The 20,675-nt window shown below is 43.4% G+C and overlaps 1 protein-coding gene across 6 annotated transcripts in view; it reads right to left on the minus strand.

The window, feature by feature from the left end:
- Positions 1-20,675, minus strand: part of PWWP2B (PWWP domain containing 2B) — a 92,329-nt gene that overhangs the window by 16,384 nt on the left and 55,270 nt on the right. Inside the window, exon 4 of one of the 6 annotated variants that reach the window (XR_004539295.1) lies at positions 3,813-3,859. The exons of the other annotated variants lie outside the window; for them this stretch is intronic. The gene's annotated coding sequence lies outside the window, so the exon portion shown is untranslated. The remainder of the gene's footprint in view (positions 1-3,812; positions 3,860-20,675) is intronic. 6 annotated transcript variants of the gene reach the window in all.

Genomic DNA, 20,675 nt, shown 5'->3' on the forward strand with positions numbered 1-20,675 from the left:
ACTAGGGGTAGTTTATTCTTACACACAGTTGACTGAAAAGTGCCTTGAATTAATTATAGGAGTGAGTTTAATTTACTGTGCAACAAGTTGTGTTTACTTGGTATGAAAATTATGTTCTAAAAGCTGGTGAGAGCGATCGGCACATACACAGAATACACCTACAAATTTTTTTTTTAAAGACTCCCAAATCAAAGATCGGCAGGAGGGCTACCTACACCCTCCCGCCGCCAGGGAGTGGGGGTTTCGGTTGGGCGGGAGAGTTGGGCATCTCTCCTGCTGTTGTGTTTTTTTATTTTATATTTCTTCAGCGCATGTGCCCATCTCTGTAACCAGCGATGGACACATGCAACGTTAGTGAGTCTTCGCTACTCTTCACCAACCTTATCTGCATGAGCGTTTTGGGGAGAATGACTCACTTTTTTTTACAATCGCTACTATAACAGATGTGACGGCAGCCCGTCATTTTTTTTTACGCAGTGTTTTGAAAATCTAGCCCTTAAAGATGTACCTTGATGACGCACATGGAGTTCCTATTCTATAACCCTGATTCTGTTACAGAATAGTAACATAACCTACTATATGTTTTCCTTACATTTAGGCACCCCACAGTTACACCAGCCTTAGAGCTGGCATAACTGAGCACACTTAAATACGTTAAGGGGGGGTGTAACTTATAGTACTGCATACTGAATTCAAAGGAGATGCACTCAGATCTGCATAATACAATTCTAGAGAATAAACAATATGATCTACTAGTAAAGACTTTGAAATCACAGAGCAAATTAGCTGTCACTGGAAAAAAAAAATGGAGGAAAAGACCTTAGAAGCCTTTGAGTCAGCCACGCAAGGGTCAGTTCTCTATAGGCTCAAAACTCAATCATTAGTCTGTAAAAACTTCCAAAATTTAAATAAATAGTTTCATTAAAATGAACACTTATGCTCAATATAGAGCTTAAAATACTGCCTAAAACTATCACTTTTCAGAAGTATAGCAAAGATCAACTGGCTTCAAAGGTATGATCTTTTGTATCCCAACAAGCCCATATCACCATTTATTTTTATGGTTTCTTCAGGGGTTTGAGATCATATGCAATAAGCATGCAATAAGCTGATGTGGTTTCCTATACACAATGTAGTGTGGAGATGACTTCTGATCTTTGGTATACTTCTAAAGATCCGACAGTTTGAAGAAGTACTTCAAGTACTCACTTTAATAAAATTATTTAATTTTTGGAGAATTTTTATTTTTTAACAGACCAGTGACTGAGCTTTTAAATTATAGTATCCCATCAAGTTGCATGCATAACTGGGAAGACACTAATGTCATGCTCATGATCTGACTACATGTATGGTCTCCTTCAGTGTGCACTATAGCCAGGGCTGTGGAGTTGGAGTCGAGGAGTCGGAGACAATTTTGGGTACTGGAGTCGACGTCCTGGGTACCAGAAACTGAGGAGTTGGCGTCAAAGGATTTATCTACCAACTCCACAGCCCTGCCACGGCTGCGGAGTCAGAGTTGGAGTCGAGGAATCGGAGACAATTTTGGGTACCTGGAGTCGGAGTCATGGGTACCAGAAATTGAGGAGTTGGAGTTGAAGGATTTATCTATCAGCTCCACAGCCCTGACTATAGCACTTAGGCATTTAGTTTGCTTGTGTGAAAAGGAGTACTTAACTTCAGATACCTAGTTATAGAATTATTTTTTAAGTTTGTACCTGAGGCAATGGAAAGTTAAGTGAATTGCTTAAGGTCACCAGGAGAAGTAGGATGTAAACCCTGGCTTCTGAAGAAAAAAGTGCCAGAAAGAACACAGTGATTTGTATTTTGCATTCCTAGGTTTTGAAATGCACTTGATTTTATTTTTAGAACTTTGACATTCATTGTCTCAACCAGGAAAGCTTCTCTTATCTCTCTGCCGTTGTAGGGAGGATTCTAGAACTGAAACTCTCATTTAACTTCATACATATTTTTAGTGATGAGAGATAGCACAATTTTTTGCCCCTGTTTCTCCTACATTTTACTGAGAAAACTAAATAGTTAAAATGGCAGAAGTTTTAGATAACATCCAACATGACATTTTGAAATAGCTCACAAAAAAATGAAACAAATCCAAAGAAAAGCTGAAGCAGTGCCCTAAGATGACAGAGGACTGAACTCTTTCCCCGGTCTTCTTGGGAATGAAAGCCAGGAGTGTATTTAAAAAGAAAAGGTTCTGAGATAACTTCAATACCAAGCTGCAAGAATTCTGATAACATACTTGAGGTGTATTTCCAAACAAAGGATCCATTCTGAGTACATGCAATTGGCGATTTTGTGGAGCCACACAAATATAGCAGTACCACTGTGTTATGATTTCTTAATGAGACCAACATAGATGTTTAACTATAATAAAGGGTTCATAACTGTCTGAATTCATTTCTGCCATGGTAAATTTACACTGAAGTTACAGCCAACTCATGAAACACTGAATTTTATGCAAACTACTTGAAAATGTGTTTATTTATTTAATTTGATTTCTATCCCGTTTTCCCGGGGGCTCAGAATGGGTTACAAAAAGAGAACATATAAAAATACACTCCTCATCTAAGCTGTTCACACAACATACACCTATGCATGATTTTAATTGAAGATAATTTTAGCAAACCCACTTAAGAGACAGCAAAATGTTGAAAGGAACCAAGAACCAAAAAAGTTGACCCCTTGGATCCAAAGAAGAATGAGTGTCCAAAACAAAAGAAAGTGTGGAGTCTGATGTTTACTGATACAGGCTTTATTAAAATTTAGAAGTATATTCAGTCTTTAAAACAGGAAAGTTCATCCATAACTTTGGTTATTGCAGAGGGCCCAACATGGTCCGTTTTTCGGTCCAAAAAGTCTTCCCGGAAGTAGGTTGACATATCCACGGAACCTTTGGAGAGACCAATTGAACCCCCGAGAAAGACTTTTTTTGATTGGAACACGGACCTTGTTGGGTCCTCTCCAATAACCAAAGTTGTGGATGAACTTTCCTATTTTAAAGATTGAATATACTTCTGAATTTTAATAAAGCCTGCATTAGTAAACATCAGACTCCACCTTTTCTTTTGTTTTGAAAGGAACCAAGAAAACAGGTATGACAGTAGATAAAATTAAAATGTTCAATGAATATTGCACAAAAAAATCTAATTTCAATTTTCTAATATGCAAGGTGGGTACGAGGAGGGTCCCCCATCCTACATTTAAGCCTAGTGATTAGAGCAGCAGGTTGAAAACCAAGGAAGCCAGGGTTCACATCCTATTGGTGTTCCTTGCGACATGGACAAGTCCCCTAAACCTCTTTTTCCCTTGGGTACAAAATACAGCTTGAGTTACTAATGTGTGCTTGCACTTAACACCACGTTATTAATAACTAGGAGGTCTTTTTACTAAAGCACACCAAAATATGAGCTTAGTGTGTTTTAACATGGGACCTTCCTGCGTGCTAAGACTATATTTAAGTTGCCAGTATTTTACTTATTTTAGCAGACTTCATATACCGCCAAAAGCCTACATATAAGCATCAAAGTGGTTTAAAAAATTAAACAGAAATAAAAGTAGAAGGAACAGAGCATGGTGTAGTTCATCTCAGAGAAAGAAGTAGAAAATAAACAAGTCTTTAAAACTTGTTTGAAGGAGGAGACTGTTTTTATCTTGGCAGGTCCTGCACTAATTTACATTAGCAAAAAATTTTACACCGGAGCACTTTCCACCTACTATAAACAGTAAAAGGCAGCAAGTTCTCCCATGTTAAGTCCAGATTATCCAGTTAGTGCATGCTAATCAGAATGTGCTACCTGGAATAATGCTGGAATGCCCATTCCCTGTCCACATTGCACCGCTCCTGAAAAAAATAGAAAGAAAAATAAACACCACATGATAAGCGAATTACCACAAAATGCTTTAACTCATTTTCCAGTAAGACTTTTTTGGTGCAATAACCGTGTATTAGGGCTTAACACCCTTTAGTAAAGGGCCACTAGATCTCATGCTAACCTAGTAGCTCATACTAACTCTAGCTGGTGTCCTTATATTTTGATATGTCTAGATGATTAGTGAACATGTGTCTTATTCAAGTTTTATGTATTGTATTATTGAATGTTTTCCATTTACGGTGAGGCTCGTTTTTGGCATGTAGTGTGATGTTATTTCTATGAAAAAATATGACTTATGATGTTTGAAAATATATTATTATAATCGATTGTATATTTGAATTGAATTTATAGAAATAAAGAAACATGATGGCAGATAAAAGGCCAAATGGCCCATCTAGTATGACCATCTACAGTAACCATTATCTCTTTCTCTCTCTGAGAGATCCCATGTGCCTATCCCAGGCCCTCTTGAATTCAAACACAGCCTCTGCTTCCACCACCTCTTCTGGGAGACTGTTCTACCACCCTTTCCGTAAAAAAGTATTTCCTCAGATTACTACGGAGCCTATCACCTCTTAACTTCATTCTATGCCCTCACATTGCAGAGTTTCTACTCAAATGAAAGACTCGACTCATGCACATTTATATTACATAGGTATTTAAACATCTCTAACATATTTCCCCTCTCCCACCTTTCCTCCAAAGTATACAGATTGAGATCTTTAAGTCTGTCCCCATATGCCTTTTGATGAAGACCGCATACCATTTTAGTAGCCTTCCTCTGGACCGACTCCATCCTTTTTATATCTTTTTGAAGGTGCAGCCTCCAGAATTGTACACAATTTACTAAATGAGGTCTCACCAGAGTCTTATACAGAGGCATCAATACCTCCTTTTTCCTACTGGCCTTACCTCTCCCTATGCACCTAGAATCCATCTAGTTTTTGTCGTCACTTTTTCAACCTGTTTGGCCACCTTAAGATCATCACATATAATCACACCCAAGTCCTGCTTTTCCGCCGTGCATATAAGTTCTTCACCCCTAAATTGTACCGTTCCTTCTGGTTTTTGCAGCCCAAATGCATGACCTTCTAGCTTCTTCAATATTTTGTAATTAATATGCATGAGAGAAATTTGAATATAATGGAGGAAACAGGCATGCAAATATACATATTCATTAGGGATAAAACGCAGACCTGATGGAACTGACAGACCTTGCGGATCTAAAACCGCATGTCCTTAAAAATCTGAGGTCCGTGCCACTTATATTTAGTTTCTGGCTCTGACAGACCTCGATGACAATTTAGCGCTGACGGATCCGTCTCAGCATAGGGAGGGAAAAGTATTAGGATCCGTCAGTGCCAAAATGTCATTGAGGTCTGTCAGAACCAGAGACTAGTGCTGGAGCGGCTCTAAAACGAATCCTTTAAACCGGTTTCCTGCAGCCCCAGTAAATTTAAAAATCTGAGGTCCACGGCTCTGACAGGCCTCAATGACATTTTAGCGCTGACGGATCCTAATACTTTTCCCTCCCTATGCTGAGATGGATCTGTCAGCGCTAAATTGTCATCGAGGTCTGTCAGAGCCAGAAACTAACTATAAGTGGCACGGACCTCAGATTTTTAAGGATGTGCAGTTTTAGATCCGTGAGGTCCGTCAGGTCCGCGTTTTACCCCTTCCCCATCCCAGATTTTATAAAATTTAGATATGTACGCCGCTTAGAAATGTGATAAACAGGTTAACAAATTTTAATAAACTTGAAACTCAGTGCTGAAGTTGACTCATGCAGTAGACATCTGCACACAGCATATTATAATATATGGCAAGGAGATTTTTTTACAATCACTTGATAAATCTTAACCTATTGTTAGTGTAGTCCTTAGTCACTTCCCTCTAAATCACTAACTTTCCTCTGTACTCTTTTCAAATCTCTAATCTTGTAAAGCTATATGGTGCCTATTTACATATTGTGGCCCCATATATACTGTAAATAAAGAGATTATTGATCCAATATTAACATATACTTCATTATATATATTTATGTATATGTATATTAATTCCTTTATTTTTACGATTTTTTCATTTGTACGGACCTTCGGATATTGACTGGACCATAAATAACGCCCAGCAATCTTTTGTCTTCATCAGTCCACTTTATTGTTTATTTAATGAGAACTCTAAAATTCATTTAATTTCATGATTATTCCTACTTTATAACTCCATATCTATTTCTTCATTGTATTTCATTTTGATGTACTTCATTTCTTACTATCTTTTTCTTATTTAATCAAATTAATTAGCTACTTAGCTTCGAGGTTAGCTATGAAAAGTTCATCAATGCCACCTCTCCCGACATGCATGTTTCAAACAACGTTTTTCTTCAGGGTCGAGGGGAACAATTAAGTATGTGCAGTTATGCTTAGACTGATGCTGGCTTTCAGTTTTAGCAATTTCATCTCCTACAAAAGGGCCGAGACATTTGGATGCCAAGTCATTGAAAGCTTACAGACCTCTTAGTTTGGGCATGCATGCAAATGTGGACAAAACCTACCGCACAAAGTCCTAGTGCTTTTGGATGCCGGTCTTATTTTGATTTTTGGAAATAAAAGTACTGTAATCCAATAAGCCAGTATTTACATACTGTGAAGAATTTTAGAGTCAAAATTTAATCTCCAGATGAGAAAAAGCAGCACAGAAGAGATGAAAAAAAAATGGGCATAATGTAATCGGTAAGACATTGTATTGAGTTCCATTTTCAGAGGAATATACTATTCTATGGGCAATGGAACTGCTTGACAGAATGCGGCCTCTAGCAGTGTGGCTGCTGCAGTCTTTGCAGTTCTATGACTGCTTGCTGACTCGGAACAGTTTGGGAATGGAGATGGGAGCAGTTAAGGGTAAGAAACAAGACAAAGACTTCATGCTGCCCTCTCTGTTGCCAGAAGAGAGCAGTTCTTGATTAGCAAGGCAAAAAGAGTGATGCATTGTGAAATGCTCCTGAAGGCTTTTTTATTTTTTGGTGGGGGGGCTAGAGATGGTGACAGCACCAACAGATTGGTCAAAAGTAGTATGTAAAAGGTTTCTTGGGAGCGTCCACAAACAGGTAGTGCAGTATTGGGTAAGTATGTGAAGCTAGGAAACGGGGTTTAAAAAAGGAACAAGGAAGGATTAGGTTCTTATCTCAATAATCCTCTTTCCTATAGAACAGCATACAATTCCTTAAGGATGGGTTGTGTACCTCAACTCATGAGTTAGACTGTAGAAGGCATCAATCATTTTTCTCAGCTCCACCTTTGTCTCCCTGGGCAGTACTCTCTCCCAAAGCTAAGCAAGCGATAACGCCTAAGAGGAAATGATAACAAGGAGGAGTTTGGGGGACTCCCTGATAATGTTAACTTTTGTTCTGCTCTGCAATAGGAACAAAAAACAGTAAACAAACATTGCAATTGCAAAACTAAAGGTGGAACCAACTCACCACCTACCTGCAACCAGCACTTATATAGCTCTGTGAAAGCAGCGTGCAGTGAAACTTACCCACTGCCTTACAATAATTTTATTTTCTTCTCTTTTGGCTGCAATGAGCCAAGCTACTAGAAATTGAGCCTGGACTATTATTCAACACAGGTTGTAACCATCTCTGACAAGGCAGGGTGTAAGGAATCCTATGTTGTTCTACAGGAAACTCCTGTGCAAACCTCATATGATTCCTTACGGATGGGACATACCAGAGCAGCCCCTTGAGTCTAGGGTAGAACAAATGAGCCTGCAACAAGCACCAAGGATCCAAAGGCCATGTCCGCCTGTGCTGACACATCCACTCTGTAAAACTTCATAAAGATATTAAGAGTGGACCAAGTGGCTGCCCTGCAAATTTCATCAGACAGCATGGCCCTGGACTCTTCTCAAGAAGCAGCCAAACTTCTGGAAGAGTGAGTTATCAAGGTGACTGGCAGTTGTTTATCATAGCCAATGTACACCGAGGAGATCGCCATGCGAATCCCGTGAGATAGAAGCCTTAGAGGCTGGTCTTCCCTGATGATTAGAGTTGGATATGACAAACAAATGGTCTGAGAACCTAAAATTATTTTGTCACCTCAAAATAGCGGAGAAGCACCCTCAGCCCCTCCAGCAACCTCAAAACCTTGTTCTGCTTCTTTTCACCTGTGGGTTGAAATGCAGGTAATCTCACTTCCTGATTAATATGGAATACCAAAACCACCTTCAGCAGAAAGGAAAGCATAGTGTGCAAAAGACATTCCTGCTTCCATGAATCTGAGAAAAGGCTCTTTGAATGATAATAACTGCAGCTCAGACACCCTCCTAGCCGAAATGATTGTGACCAAAAACACTGTCTTCACAGTCAGATCCATGATAGACACTTCCGATAAAGGTTCATTCAGAGCCTTAGTGAGGGCCTGTAATACGATATTAAGATTCCACATTGGAAAAGGCTGCTTCACCAGAGAGCGGAACCTCAGTGCTCTCTTTAGGAACCTGGCAAAATCTTGATGAGAGGCTCAATCTACTCTGGCCGGAAGCACAAAAAGACTAGCTACTTGAACTTTAAGAGATCCGACTGCCAAGCCCTTCTCTATCCCTTCCTAAGCCATAGATACTAGTATCCATTGTTAGTATCACCCACAATGCTATGTGGAGAGGAAGGCCTCTGGATAACGACTCCAGTTGGAGCCATTTTAAGCTCTGTCACACCTCCATCATCCAGGCTTACTCCTTCTAGAGTGAGTGACTGAGGAGACCAATGTGCCAGCAGTGAGCTCTGTATGGGGTGCAGATAAGCTCTTTCCCATGTAATCACCTCTATGGTCACCACCAGGGACCGAAGAACCTGTAGGTAACGCCAAGCCATAGCAGCCAGTTTCACTGAGATGTTTCAAGCAAGTAAACAGCAGTCCTGGTTAGGTAATTACATCAATGGAGCCAGGTTGACCTATGGCACATTTTGGAAAGAAATTAAGACTTTATTGTTTGATAGATTCATTTCCTAAAGAGAAGTTACACTAATTACAATAATTTTACTCTGTCTATTCTTAAGAAATATGTTGTACTTTTGCTATTTGTATTTCGCTGATTGTCCAACTCTCTTCAGTGTAAACTGCCTAGAAATCGTCTGATTGTGGCAGTATAGAAGAATAAAGCTATGTTATGCTATGTCTAGGATCTGGCATCTGAGCTTCAGTTTGTGTAGCTCTAGAAGAAACATTCGGCCCTCTGCTGAGTTTAATAGGATTCCCAGATACTCCAGACACTGAGCTGGTTCAAGGTGGCTCTTTCTGAAATTGATAATCCACTTGAGATCCTGTAAGAGCTGGACTACCTGAGCAACTGCCTGGTAGCAGTCCAGAAAGGACAGTGCTCTTATCAGCCAGCCATCCAAGCAAGGATAAACCTGGATTCCTGCCTTGCTTAGGTAAGCTGCTGCCATCACTATTACTTTGGTGAAGCTGTGCGGTGCAGTGGCCAACCCAAGGCAGTGCAACGAACTGCAAGTGCTTCTCTAGCACATGAAACCTGAGCAATTTTTTGTGATCTGGGAATATGCAAGCAAGCCTCTGTCAGATCAAGGGATGTGAAAAATTCACCTGGCGCCACTGAAGCAACGACTTATCTCACATTTTCCATCCGGAATATGGGAACTTTCAATGCCGCATTGACTGCCTTGAGATCTAAGATTGGCCCCAAATTGTCTTGAATCTTTCTTGGGCACAATGAAGTATATAGAGTATTTCCATAAGCCTGAGTCTGGAACCGGCTCTATGGCTCCAATTTGTAACAGTCTTTGTACTGTTGCTGTAACCTTAGCAGCCTTCTCCGATCTTCCTGCCAGAGAGTCCAAGAAGAGGTCCCAGAAAGGGCAATAAAATTCAAGCTTGTAGCCCTCTCGAATTATGTCCAGCACCCACTGGTCTGACGAAATCTGTGCTCAAGTCTCCCATAATTGCAAAAGTCTCCTTTTGGGAGAGGTCGGAGGCTGACCTGGAATCACTGGAACTTCTTAGAACTGGCTGCTGAACGCAAACTGGATGTCGGGCTCTCCTGGAGCTACCAAACCTTTGTCTAGATCCTTGATAGGAACTGCGTGATCCTCATGGTTTACTGTTTGGCAAGGTTTTAGGATGACGGCTCATTAAGAACATAAGAATTGCCACTGCTGGGTCAGACCAGTGGTCCATCATGTGCAGCAGTCTGCTCGCGTGGCGACCCCTACGTAAAAGACCAGTGCCCTAACTGAGACTAGCCCTACCTGCTCTGAAACTAATCATGTGAGAAACTGAATGTTGGGACCGAGTTTGTTCCGTCAGAGAGCAATTTGTTTTTAGAAATCATATTAAACTTTATTTAGACATTTTAGTGTTCCACTTTGTGTGCGTTTTTTGGTCCATTACACTTGTCATCAGGTCATTCAGTCCTTTGTCAAAAAGCATTTGCCCTTTAAAGGGGAGTCTTTTCAAAGTAGCTTTAGACACAAATCTCCTGTCCATTGCCTGATCCAGAGCATTCTGAGGAGGAGACTGAACATATCATAGATCGTGTCAGCCACATAATACACCCCACCAGGGCTACAGGGGGGGAGGGGGGGAACCGCCTCCTTTGCGCCCAGATTCTGGTGTAGCATTTTGTGGCAGGCTCATACCACAAAGGATGCTGTGGCCACTGTCTTAAAGCCAAAAGTCAGTGCCTCATATTATCTTTTGAGGAATCCACTCTGCGATCCTGCTATCCTTCATGATCACACTCCCTTTACTAGGCAGCGAATTCCGTTTAGTAACCTGCGCTACCAGTGAATCCACCTTAGGTGATATAAACAATTGCTGAAATTCTGAAGCCATGGGATACAATTTTGTCTTTGCTCTCACCCCCGTTAAGGGATCTTTTGGGGTGTCCCAATGCTGTTATCCTGGTAATCTCTGGGCAAGAAGGAACTGTGACTTAGTACTGCATAACAGCGAAAGCTGAACGGCCGAGACCTGTGAGGACTCTAGATCCCAACTCCCACAATGAAACTGTAATAACTTCACAGTTAAATCCAACAGTTTTGAAAAGTCTTCACACTTTCTAAACCTCTCCCTGGTCTACGGCTGCCATAGATTCCTGGATGTCTGCCCCAAACTGTGAAACAGAATCCTTCAAAGAGGATGTTTCCTTGGAGAGCAATGGCATAGTGCACGACCTCAAATCATCCCAGTCCTTTTCTGACTGGACCTCTGGTTCCTGCAGCTCCACAGACCGTGAAGGGGCTTCAGCCTGAGGAGGTAATCCTCTCTGTGCACCTCCCTGCTGACACCCTGTGGGTGTTCGTTTATATTTTTGGAAGGCTGCATACATCAAGGTCACAAAATTGAGATAAAAGACCTGATCTGGATCCTCTGGAGACCTCTGCCAGTATAAAATTTGCCTCCTCTCAGAGTCAGGCGCGTCCACACAGCAGCTCCAATTTGTAACAGCAGCACTTCACCATAGTCGTGGTTTAGGGGCTCTAAACCAGGGGTGTCCAACCTGCAGCCCAAGGGCCGCATGTGGCCCCATGAAGTATTTTGTGCGGCCCCGGTCAAGGACAATGCAGTGTTTTCTTCTTCTGTCCCTGGGTGTTTACCGTCTTGCCGGCTCCCTCCTCTGTCTTGCTGCAGCGTTTGTGCGGTCCCAGAAACATTTTTTTCGGCCAATGCGGCCCAGGGAAGCCAAAAGGTTGGACACCCCTGCTCTAAACTGTTTTGAGACCCAGCTCACATGCTTTCTGCAACTCATGACTCACAGAGGGACCAGAGGGAGCTAAGCCCATGGCTCTCACCCTCCATTGACATTCCTCAGGTGCCCATCCAGCACAAACGTAGCATGATGTAGGGGTCAAATTACCTGAGGAGTCTATTACAATCAATTTAAAACAAAATCAAGATGTTTTGGAAACAGATAGAGACTTTTAAAATAAAAATTGGGAAATCTAAGATGGCTGCCACAACAGCATTTTGGCACAAAAGAAAATGACCCAAGGGAGCAAAACTAAAAGTTAAAAATTGCAAAAAATGGGATTTTAGAGGTCAGGGGTCCTTGGGATATCCCTAGAAATCCTTAGTTTTGCCAATTTCTGGCTCACCCTGATTTTCCCATAGACAGTAATGAGCTGTACTCACAAAACTGCCATGTGCTGTGCCTGCATCAGCTTCTCACTGCAGCTGGAAATGGAGAAGAAATTTCTGCCTCAGACAAGCAAGAGTGGCTCCAGTTGCTTTTCTCTTCGGGATACTTTTTATTTAGGTTCCAAAACCTGAAACTCTCGACCCCTCACACTCCCACATGATTATTCTGGGGAGGGGGGGGGGTAGATGCAGCCAACCTCCACCAAGCCTCCCGTCTGTCACAAGGTCTAATTAGCCTGCACTCTAGCACCTGACTCCACAGGACCCTATTCCTGAGTTCCAAGTGTTAGAGAAGGCTGTCCAGACAAGTGTTCTTTTAAAAGTGTGGTTCTCTCCTGGCTTCAGACACTAACATCTGACCCTCCTCCCAAGCAGAGCTGTCTCAATACCACTGGGAACTTAGCACAGGGAAGCCTCAACAAAAATCAGATTAATACCCGAAAATAACAAATCAAGGGCAGAGAAGAGGAAAAGTCACCTCCTCAACTCGTTTGTAGAAGTTAAGACTGAAGAGAAAGGGTACTGCCCATGGAGAGTTGAGAAAAATGATTAATGCCTTCTACAATCCAACTCACAAGTTGGAGTACATAGCCCATCCATAAGGAATCATATGCTGTTTGCACAGGAACTAAGCATTTGAAAGTAAACATAACAGAGGTAACAGTTGATGGACACAGCCAGTTTTAGAAATATTGTAAGGTTTTGACTTTTTGTTATTATTATTTTTAATTAGGTAAAAATATCTTACCAGATGCAACATACTTTCTATAAAAACATCCAGATATAAATCTGATAAGATTAATAGACGTCATATTGTTTTTATATAGTTGGTACTGCTGGCAGCCTATTTTTATATACACTATGCAGAGTAGACGCAATGAAGAAAATTGCACGTTCATTAATACAATTTTTTATTCTCCAAGGCAAGGATATGAGACAAACTCTGCAGGCCCATTTTTTTATTTTCTTCAAATTTGATTAAAATTCTATATTTCAAAAACTAGAGAATTATGTAATACTGAAGAGTGACATCACCATCATAATTTGCTTTTTGAAAGCAGCATATCCCATAACCAGGGCTAGAAAGCTCTCAGCTGTCCAACACCTACTGAGGCTTAAGAGTCATCTTCATGTTTGGGCCCAGCTGGCCTGCCACCACTGCTGTAGTTAGAGAGGGTGTGGGCAGGCTAGAAGATGGGTCAAACTGGATTTTTTTTTTTCTTTTTAATCATCTACTATTTTACCAGGCAGGAAAATAAAAAGTGCAAGAAGAATAAATACAAAATAAACACAAAATATATTAATGAAATGACAGCAAAGGAAAACACACTACAGATTCTAAATAAACATTTACAACTTGAATTGCTCTCAGCTATATTCAGATAAGTTTTGATCTGTTTTGGTCTTCTATTTTTGAATACTCTTTCCTCTACCAGTCCTGCTCTGCTGTAGGAGTAACTTTTTCCTCTTTTTTTTTTTTTTTTTTTTAATATTGTCAGCTTTTTTGGAGCACTTGGTGATACATTTTTTTCAAAGTGCTCTTTTTTTCTGGTAATATCAGCTGATGATATGTTTCTGTGTTCAAGTGTGGCATAGTTTGCTTAGACAGCTAAGGCTGCTTTCTATGTGTGTTGAGTCTCTAAGGCAGTGTCTCTCAAACTTTCTCGAGCCAGAGCACACTAAAGGTAGCGGCCACGGCTTGAGGCACCCAGAAGTGCGCGGACGTCGCCCTGATATCACGCATATGCGTGACATCATCACTTCGACGTCTGCACATGTGCACAGGCCTTCCAAATGAGCCCTGAGATGCCAATAGGGGATGCCAGCAGGGAAGAGGGCCAGAGAGGAGAGGCACTGGCGCCAGCTGATTGCCTACAGCACTACTTCAAACTAAGTACCCCCTAAAATATCAACTGAGTACCCCAACCACAGACCTCCCTAGGCCCACCCAAGCTCTGCTCCAGATCCCATCCCCTTTCCTAATTGTAATGCAATTTTTCCATTCATTTTTTTTCTATAAACACAATATACACAACAGATATAAATTCTCAAAACTGACACATTTCAATCACTATATTGAAAATAAAATCATTTTACCTACAGGCTGCTGTAATTATCTTTAAAGGTGAGGCCAGGGGGGAAGCCGGAGGACGCTAGAGAGAAGGGGGAAACATGCTGGCTTTTGGCGAATCAGGCAACGCTTGCGCTGTACCATGTAGGAAAGTCAGATGGCAGGCGCCTCTCTTCCTCCTAAACTAAACTAAACCTTAAGTTTGTATACCGCATCATCTCCATAATGATAGAATTCAGCACGGTTTACAGGTAATACAATAAATGAGGGAAGGGCATAATAAGAAATTAGAGGTTATGAAGAGGATAGCTAGCTTTACATTTTAAATAGATAGCTTTACGTTTTGGAGAAAAGCCAGGTTTTCAGATGCTTTTGGAATAATTGGAATGAGCCTAGGTTCCGCAGCGGGGCAGGGAGGTTATTCCAAAGCTCAGTGAATTTGAAGAAAAGGGATTTCCCTAATTTACCTACATACATGACGCCTTTTAACTAGGGGAAAGATAGTTTGAGTATGGGGGCGGATCTGGTAGTGTCAGGTCTCGAAGAATTCCAAGATAGTAGGATTAGGGGAGGAAGAATGCCATGTAGGATCTCAGGAGACACACTAGTGTGCCCCAGCACACAGTTCGAGATACACTGCTATAAGGCTACTTTGAGTAATTCTTATGGTGTTTTTCTGTCTCCTGAAGCAAAGATAAGTACTTTGTTAATTGATTGTGTATAGTGTGATCTTCTCTTTTTTATACTACCACAGGAAAATAAATTCTCTGTTACACCTACAAATTGTCTGACTATAAGCAGGGAACGTTATCAGAGTGTAGTAAAAGGCAGGCTTTTGCCACACCTTGATTTATCATGGAATCATCAATCTGTGGTATCTCAGTCAAGTGCTTGACAACCCCCTTGTTAAAGGACCAACACTTCAAACCCCCTTTTGAGTTGTGCCCTATGAGATTTAGGCACTCGGGCTTATAGAATACCGGGGAGGGGGGTCGCAGTGTATTCGGTCCATAAGACACCCCTCCTTTTCAACCCCCCTAAGTCACTGTGTTATATTGGAAGAGCTCTTCTCTCATTCAGCGCAACAGACTACAAAAGGTATGGGATATAGCTTCTAAGAAATTTCTTGGGATGAAGAGGGTGAGTAATTTCTGGATATCTGGACTTTCTCTGTGAACTATGTTACACCATAATTACCAATCCTTTTCCAGGGCACATGACTCCATGTTTAGTGTTCAATATGTGCACTCTGTTATAGCTTTTCCTCTCTATAGTCCGCTGATATGAAGTGTCTGAAACAAGTCTGATAGACGATCTACTCACTTGCTCCTTTCAAGTCTCTTATTCTTTTACTGATTATAGCATTGATTGGGGAAGAGGGAGAGTAGTGAGGGGCTGCTATAAGCATGCCTTTTCTTTAGTTTACCCCGATTCAATATCAAATGAAGGGTTAGAAGTAAAATTGTTGATTTGCTTGTTAAAATGCTGACTCTGATCAGTAGGAGGAGCCCAGGGCAGTTTTCTTCTACCCCCTACTCCTTCCTCAACCCCCCCCCCCCCCCCGTGCCTCCCCTTCCCCTCCTGTACCTCTCTAGCACTTCACTGGTGCAAGCAGCATCTGCAACCTGCTGCCTGTGCTGGCCTCGGCTCTCCCTCCAACATCAGGGTGACGTCAGAGGTAGAGCAGAGGTAAGCGCAAACAGCTGGTTGGAGACGCCGCTCATGCTGGTGAAAAACCAAAGAGGTATGGGGGCAGAGAAAAGGTACCAGTGCACCCACCAAGCTAACACCTGGGGTAGTCCACCCTCCCCCCGGTACACCACTGCCTCTGATAGAGCTACCTTCCTTTTTTCTCTCGTTTCGTACGTTTGCACTAGAATCCATGCTCAATTTATTGCTTGTATTATATTTTAGAAATCTCTTTAAATAACTGCAGAAGGTACAGGCAGCGCCGCAGTAAGGTGCAGTGGTGCCCCCCCCCCCCCCCCCCCCCCTGTGACCCAGAAGTAATTCAGAGGAGAATCAGGCTGGTGCGAGCAACAGGCAGAAGTTGCTCACACTAGCGAAGATCTACAGAGGTACAGGGTGGAGTGAGGGGAGGGATGGAGCAATAGTGGTGTGGTGGGGTGGAGAGGTGCCGGTGCCCCCAACGGCACCCGGAGCGTTCCGCACCCCCCTCCTTACTAAGCCACTGACTGAATGGCCCTGTGGTTAGAAATGTCAGTCTTGTTCTAGGTGGCAAAAAACAGAGAGACAAAAGCTTGAATTGCCACTACGAAGGGGGGGGGGGGGAGGAAATCAGTGGGTTGTCCTTATGGAATATACTCTGCCTATTCACTCTGGTAGTGCTTGGCTGCCCCTACCACTTATATCTCGTTTGTGCACCTGTGTCACTAGACCCAACCTCTGCTATCAGGTGTCACCAACAAACTGAAAATATTAGCACCTTTTCAATAAAGCATGATAAAATCTCAGGGTCCTGCAATTTGTCAAAAGGTCTCCAATTTAATTGTTAAGCTCAATGTGGCTCTTTATATACCACTCTTGACATTTAACAACAAAATGGTTTACAGTAACAAAATGATTTATAATACTCAAACATCTTGCTAATATCACAAAATGGATGGGACGTCATATATCACCTTTTTATGCTAGATTACACCACACCACCTCATAGAAACATAAAAAGAAAAATTCATAGTAAGTTAGACAGAGGTCCATCAGACCTGATATCCTGTCTCTGACAGTGCCCAGACCCGGCCACAAGTACCCAGCAGATCTGCTCTTTATGATCCATTTCCCACAGTTCATTTCCAACAGCTCTCCTAAATCTGTTCTTAATTTAAGGGTCCAAATCAGTAAAACTGGTCTCCCATTCTGCATCTACAGTACGTGAAAAGACCCCTCAACGAATAACCTTAAGAGAAATTATGGCATAAAAAATGCTGTAGCCATGGAGGTGAAGGGGGCAAAAATTTCAGTACCTGTTGCAATGGTTGGCGAGGATGCCCAACCCTGACAGTGGAAGAGGTCCTCCTTCCAAGCCCTCCCCATGTTGTCTGAATAGTGAGGAAGTCAGCCGCATGCTTCCAGCCATCAATGCCAGCACTCCTTATGCATGCTCAATTGAGGTGCATGAACCGAGTTTGCACGAGAAGTGCGCTGTTGACTTCTCAGCTGTTCAGACAGCAGAGGGGCTCAGGCGTCTCTGCCAACCAAGATATTAATTTTAAGGTGTTGGGAGAGGGCAGAAAGAAAATGCACAGCTGCTTCCCCCACCCATTCCAAAATGAACTTCAAACTATGCTATTAAATATACCGCGGCCATCTTGGTATGTTACTGGGTGGTCGATATATGGGTGAAAAGCTATACAAAGGTACTCGAGGAACGCAGAGAGGGGAGACACGATCGAGACGTTCAAATATGTCACGGGCCGTATCGAGGTGGAAGAAGATATCTTTTTTCTTAAAGGGCCCACGACAACAAGAGGGCATCCGTTGAAAATCAGGGGGGGAGGGGAAATTTCATGGTGACACCAGAAAATATTTCTTCACCGAAAGGGTAGTTGATCATTGGAATAATCTTCCACTACAGAAAATTGAGGCCAGCAGCGTGCCAGATTTTAAGAAAAAATGGGATAGGCATGTGGGATCTCTTCATGGAGGAAGTTAGGGAGTGGGTCATCAGAGTGGGCAGACTAGGTGGGCCGGGACCCTTTTCTGCCGTCATTTTCTATGTTTCTATTACATTATTGTGGATGCTATTTTTAGATGTATATTTTAGATGTAACCTTATAGTTTGGTAGTGTATAGAACAAAGGGGATTAAATTAACATAACTTCTTGTTCATAGGGTTAATAGCCTTGAAGAAACCCTTCGGGTGAAACATGTTAGTCCCCGAGAGCTTGACCACTAATACAAAAGCTAAGTATTTAAACATCTTATGAACCTTAAATGGCAGATTTAACTAGTAGTTAGACGTGTTGCAAATAAGACCCGGTGAGGACTTGATGCATAAAGCACAGTTACTTACCGTAACAGGTGTTATCCAGGGACAGCAGGCAGATATTCTTAACGTATGGGTGACGTCACCGACGGAGCCCCGGTACGGACATTTTTACTAGAAAGTTCTAGTTGGCCGCACCGCGCATGCGCGAGTGCCTTCCCGCCCGACGGAGGAGTGCGTGGTCCCCAGTTAAGGTAAGCCAGCTAAGAAGCCAACCCGGGGAGGTGGGTGGGTCGTAAGAATATCTGCCTGCTGTCCCTGGATAACACCTGTTACGGTAAGTAACTGTGCTTTATCCCAGGACAAGCAGGCAGCATATTCTTAACGTATGGGTGATCTCTAAGCTGACAGAGAGGGAGGAGGGATGGTTGGCCATTAGGAAAATAAATTTTGCAACACAGATTGGCCGAAGTGTCCATCCCGTCTGGAGAAGGCATCCAGACAGTAGTGAGTAGTGAACGTGTGAACTGAGGACCAAGTGGCCGCCTTGCAGATTTCCTCTATAGGTGTGGAACGGAGGAAAGCCACAGAAGCAGCCATAGCTCTGACCCTGTGGGCCGTGACAGCACCTTCCAGTGAGAGGCCGGCCCGAGCATAACAGAACGCAATACAGGCAGCAAGCCAATTGGACAGCGTCCGTTTAGAGACAGGACGACCCAGACGGTTAGGATCGAAGGTCAGAAAAAGCTGAGATGAGCGGTGAGCCCTGGTACGGTCAAGGTAGTATGCAAGGGCACGCTTACAATCCAGCGTGTGCAACGCCTGTTCTCCAGGATGAGAATGGGGTTTTGGAAAAAAGACAGGCAACACAATGGACTGGTTGAGGTGAAAGGCCGAAACCACCTTGGGGAGGAATTTAGGATGGGTACGCAGAACCACCTTGTCATGGTGAAAAACAGTGAACGGTGGATCGGCGACCAGTGCATGCAGCTCACTGACCCTCCTGGCAGAGGTGATGGCAATGAGGAAAAGCACCTTCCATGTTAGAAGTTTGAGCGAAGTTGTAGCAAGAGGCTCAAAAGGAGGTTTCATGAGGACTGATAAAACCACATTCAGGTCCCAGACGACAGGAGGAGGCTTCAGAGGTGGTTTGACATTGAAGAGGCCTCTCATGAACCGGGAGACCAGAGGATGAACCGTAAGAGGTTTTCCGAGGATAGGCTCATGAAACGCGGTGATGGCACTGAGGTGGACTCTGATTGAGGTAGACTTGAGGCCAGCATCGGACAGAGAGAGCAAATAGTCCAGTACAGTTTCCACCGCCAATGAGGTGGGATTGTGATGATGCAGGAGACACCAAGAGGAAAACCGGGTCCACTTCTGATGGTAACATTGGAGAGTGGCAGGTTTCCTGGAGGCATCCAAAATGCGACGGACAGGCTGAGATAGATTCCCTGGAGAGGTCAGCCCGAGAGAAACCAAGCTGTCAGGTGGAGTGAAGACAGATTGGGATGTAGTAGAGACTGATGCTGCTGTGTAAGTAGAGTAGGAAACACAGGAAGAGGAATGGGCTCCCTGGAACTGAGCTGAAGCAGGAGGGAGAACCAGTGCTGTCGGGGCCACTGAGGAGCGATGAGAATCATGGTGGCCCTGTCCTTGCGGAGTTTGAACAAGGTCCGCAACATTAGAGGCAGTGGAGGAAAGGCATAGAGGAACCGATCCGTCCAGTCGAGTAGGAATGCATCCGGGGCCAGACGATGCGGAGAGAAGAGTCTGGAACAGAACTGGGGCAGCTGATGGTTGTGAGGAGCTGCAAAGAGGTCCACCTGCGGAGTGCCCCAGCGAGTAAAGATGGAGTGGAGTGTGGGAGGGTCCAGAGTCCACTCGTGAGGTTGAAGGATGCGGCTGAGATGGTCGGCCAGGGAGTTCTGTTCGCCCTGGACATAGACAGCCTTGAGGAAGAGATTGCGGGCTGTGGCCCAGGTCCAGATGCGGAGGGCCTCCTGACAAAGGAGGCGAGATCCGGTGCCACCTTGTTTGTTTATGTAGTACATGGCGACTTGGTTGTCTGTGCACAGGAGAAGAACCTGAGGGCAGAGAAGGTGCTGGAAGGCCTTGAGAGCATAAAACATGGCTCTGAGTTCCAGGAAATTGATGTGATGTTGACGCTCCTGAGGGGTCCAGAGTCCCTGGGTGCGAAGATCTCCTATGTGAGCTCCCCAAGCATAGGGGGAGGCATCTGTGGTTATGATCATGGAGTGAGGGGGTAGATGAAAGAGTAGACCCCTGGAAAGATTTGAGGAGTTCAACCACCATTGAAGAGATTGCTGAAGAGACGATGTCACAGAGATGGGATGAGAAAGAAGATCCGTGGTCTGTGACCATCGATTGGCAAGGGTCCATTGAGGTGTCCTGAGGTGGAGTCGCGCCAGAGGAATCACATGGACTGTCGAGGCCATGTGGCCCAGAAGGACCATCATCTGTCGAGCAGGAATGAATTGATGAAGGAGCACCTGCCGACAGAGGTGGAGCAGGGTCCGGTGCCGGTTGGAGGGAAGGAACGCCCTCATCCGATTAGTGTCGAGAACTGCTCCGATGAACTGAAGGCGCTGCGT

Source organism: Geotrypetes seraphini, chromosome 4, assembly GCF_902459505.1.
Source record: "Geotrypetes seraphini chromosome 4, aGeoSer1.1, whole genome shotgun sequence".
Classification (NCBI taxonomy): Eukaryota; Metazoa; Chordata; class Amphibia; order Gymnophiona; family Dermophiidae; genus Geotrypetes; species Geotrypetes seraphini.